This window comes from Frankliniella occidentalis, unplaced genomic scaffold (assembly GCF_000697945.3).
Source record: "Frankliniella occidentalis isolate FOCC.00 unplaced genomic scaffold, Focc_3.1 Scaffold65, whole genome shotgun sequence".
Lineage (NCBI taxonomy): Eukaryota > Metazoa > Arthropoda > Insecta > Thysanoptera > Thripidae > Frankliniella > Frankliniella occidentalis.
The window spans coordinates 897,672-901,588 of NW_026267195.1; the positions used below are offsets into that span (position 1 = coordinate 897,672).

Consider the following 3,917-nt stretch of genomic DNA (forward strand, 5'->3'; position numbering starts at 1 on the left):
ATAGGCAACCCGGCGTACATCTGTGCTTGACGGGCCCGTCTCACTGTCTGACGCCGTGCACCAAGCGGTAGGCAACCCAGCGCACAGCTGTGTTTGACTGGCCTGTCGGACTGTTTGCTGCTGCTGCTGCTGCTGGACACTTTTCTATGACTGCTTGTAATTTATTGGCCCGGTCTCGCTCAGAACAGCACAGTGCCAAGGAATGGGGGAGCGGGAGGGCAAATTTATACCTTGTCCGAGCTGTTCGGCCCCAGCGAGAGTTCGACTGCTTGTCGTGCGCCGCGATATAGTTCCAGATGCGACCGTTGCGCCGCGGATAGAGGGCGCTGCCGCCGCCTGTATAAGGACAGGTCCGCTAGTTCCGCAGGAGAGAAGCGAGAGAGGGGAAGGAGGGAGCGGGAGAGGGGAAGGAGGGAGGGTGAGAGGGTCGGAGAGGGAAGGGGTGTCAAGCAGGTCGCCCAGCAGAGGGACTTGAAAGGCGCGCACGCGAGCGGTGCCGCGAGGACCGCTGCGTTGCATAGCGTTGCTCTCTCTCTCTCTCTCTCTCTCTCTCTCTAGCTCGGATTTATTTCAGCTCGTGACCGCAGCAGGCCACGTGACCGTATTGCAGGAGAGTGTCTCGAGCAATGACTCTTCCTGCTGATACTCTTATTTTTATCCCGAGTTACATTTATTGTAAAGTTGTCACGTTCAATACAATAATAGAAATAATAAATTGCGTTTGTGCGCGTTCTTGTTTAGTCTTTCTTCTTGCGGAGGGATTTCCAGGGAGTGGCGGTGCGTGGCGCGCCCTAGGGCCATTCTTTACCAATCATCTGCATTTTCTCTGTTCCACACGCACGAGCGGGGTGTCGTAATGCTGTGCGTGATCGGGTTCTGACGCTTCGTGGCACTGAGCCTCCTTTTGCATCGGGACAAATCAAGCAGTGGATCATAATTGTCGGTATGACGGTCTCTTTTTGTCTGCATTTTTTTTTTGTTAGTGACGATTTTTTTCCTGTTTCATATTAGCTTTCTGAATCACTTTGCTGGCTGTGTCGTATTTCAAGTACTGTTGTTAATATTCCGCTCCAATGTTCAACAGAAATTCGTAATTGATCTCAAGACGAAGGAAAAACTTCCAGGCAATTGCCCTGGTGTCGGCGGCTTCGTTTCAATCAGGGACACACTACAGCTCGCACTACAACCACTTACAGTACTTGCCGCCGCAGGACTCTGCTCCGCTCTGCGTGTTCAAGGAAGTATTTTGCCTCCCGGCGTGTCGTGGAGCGGCCTGTTGCTTGCAAGATGATCGGGTTAATTCCCCTGTCTGTGTGCGTGCGTGTGTGTGTGTGTGTGAGTGAGAGAGAGAGAGAGCGAGCGAGAGAGAGAGAGAGAGAGAGAGAGAGAGAGACATGTCATTTGGTGCGGCCGTCTCTCTCTCTCAAACGAGGTGGGACGCGCACCCTGGCCGCGGCTGGGCTGGGCTGCTAGCGACCGCAGCTATGCCTCGCCTTTGCGAATATTGCCGTGTGGTGTGTCTCCATGCGAGCGCCATCATATGCAGGCCGTGCACGCAGGGCCACACTGCATCCTCCTGTGTGTACGGCGCTTATTATTTGCAGACCCGCCGCGGCTGAATAGCGGCCTCCTGCAAGTTTGTCGCACAGTCCTTACCTTTGCATAGGGCGTTATTCGCGGGGCGATTTGCTGCTACAAAATGGCCCCTCTCGCTGGCCTCATGCTGGGAAGCTCCGCGTACTCACCCGATCCTCCTCGTTCGCCGCAGCTCAGCCTGCAACCTCCAGCACAAGTCCGGCCGATTTTATTATTTTTCTGCTTCCGAGCTGCGCGCGCGATAGAGTCCATCCTTTCCTTTCCAAGACACTTATGTGCAAAACGGAGGCTTGGCGGGTGTGCAAGCGAATCGCGAGACGGGGCACCTCATCATCAAGTGTCCAGCCGAGTCCGGCTGACCAGCACTTACCTGCGGGTGCGACCGGGCGTGAGGTGTTGTACTACACGGGGCAGTGAAGCGGTCCACTGATGGAGCTCGTAACTGGTTCTGTGTGAACGTATTGTAGGTTCAAGAGCGCAGAATTAATGCGCCTCTTGGCAAAGTGTGTCAAACGAAAAGCTATGGAGGCTCAATGGATGCAGGCGAACCTTGTAGAAACTATGCACAAGATTTTCAGCACGCACTGTTAAATTCCTGCGAAGTATTTTGCTCCTTTGTAACTACGAAGTATTTACTTCGCAATTACAAAGTGATGCTTTGCAATTACGAAGTGACACTTTGCAATTGCAAAGCGATGCTTTGCAGCGTTTTCATTGCTTCGCAATTGCGAAGCATCACTTTGTAATTGCGAAGTAAATGCTTCGTAGTTACAAAGGAGCAAAATACTTCGCAGCCCTGCAAAGCAAATGCTTTGTAGGAATTTAACAGTGCGTGATACCCAGTGTCAGAAACTTGTATTTTGCATAACTGCAAAAAGTTTAAAAGAAAATGGATCGTTTTTTTTATCCCCCATCGAGTTGCTTCCAAACTAGAAACGTTTAGAACTAGAACGACTTCTCTGCCTAGAAAATAATTGGGACGTGTGCATGTCCAGTCAACGTGCAAAAGTCCACTTTGGTGCGTGATTCGGGAAGGTCACGACCCCCCCCCCCTCTCTCTCTCTCTCTCTCTCTCTCTCTCTCTCTCTCTCTCTCTCTCTCTTCTCAGCTTTGCTTTACTTGCTCACTCGCACACTCTGCGGTGGTGATTTGAATGTCTGCGCGACGCGGCCCGCCGGTCCCGCCGCTGAGCTATCATGCCCTCGTATCGCCTTTCGCACAGCCAGGCCGCTGGACGATCCGGCTGTCGGGAGACGGCCGGCCTTCCGCAGGCCAAACATGAAAAGCGTTTCTGGAGTGACATTCTTTGTATCGTCCCGATGGCCTTTCCGTCTCTCGGATGACGGTGGCGGCCCACCGCAGAGTTAGCCGGTGGCATAACCGGTGGCGTTCCAGTCACAAAGTGTTAGAATATTACTTGAACTGCGTGCTTTTTCCTCCCTCCTTCCTCTCCATCACGGAAAAAAGCGAGCCGTGAGATTCCGATGAGTTTTCTTCCTTCAATATCTAAGGGAGTTTGGAAAACTAACCGGGGATGCCCTGAAACAAGCGGTGACCTTGGTCGTTCTAGGTTTCATAGTAGCTCCCTTGGGAAGAATAGCTTGTTTCCAGGGTATCCACTGAGACTCCCACTCCTCTGAAAATTCCAGGGATCATTTTACCGTGCACCTACGCCCTCCCACCACTTTCCCCATCTTTTCCTCCTCTTTTTCTCCTGTTTGCATCCTCACCGTTAGTGGCTCTACATAACGACGAACCTTCTGACGCGGATAGTATGACTGGTCCCCGGCGCTGGCACCTCGGGCGCCGCGAGGACATCACGTGATCACGCTGTTATTGGCGTTCCCGATCGCGATGCTAATCTCTACAAGCCCCCCACCCTCCGCCCCTCCCCCATCCGTCTCACACACTGCCAGCTCTGACGACCACCCTTCTTAGGGCGTTGATTGAATCCTCCCCGCCCGCCCGCCTTGCCCCGCCGCGTCTCAGCCGGATGCACTTTTCTCCCTCTGCTTGCCAAGAACGACTCAATCCTCTGCGGGGCGATGACGCCGTGGAGCAGCGGCAGGCAATCTGACCAGAAATCGAGGCGGTCTGAAGACCGGGAATCGGAAAGGAGCAGGGCCGGGCGGGGCATTTTCGCCAGATGAGGTTGGCAGGCCGCGCCTCCGTGGCGCGGTGGCACTGGAACGCGCGCGATAAAAACTTCTTTTATGGCATCAAAATGAGATTTTTGCGGACGACGATGGCGGCGCGTGCCGGATGGGGGACGCGGCGGGGCCGATGGAGCCGCCCCGATGTGGTGGTGGGGTAACCCGCGG

General features: G+C 54.0%; 1 protein-coding gene across 5 annotated transcripts in view; it reads left to right on the plus strand.

Annotated features, from left to right (window-relative positions):
- Nucleotides 1–3,917, plus strand: part of LOC113208511 (protein espinas-like) — a 312,486-nt gene that overhangs the window by 191,285 nt on the left and 117,284 nt on the right. The gene's annotated exons all lie outside the window — the stretch shown is intronic.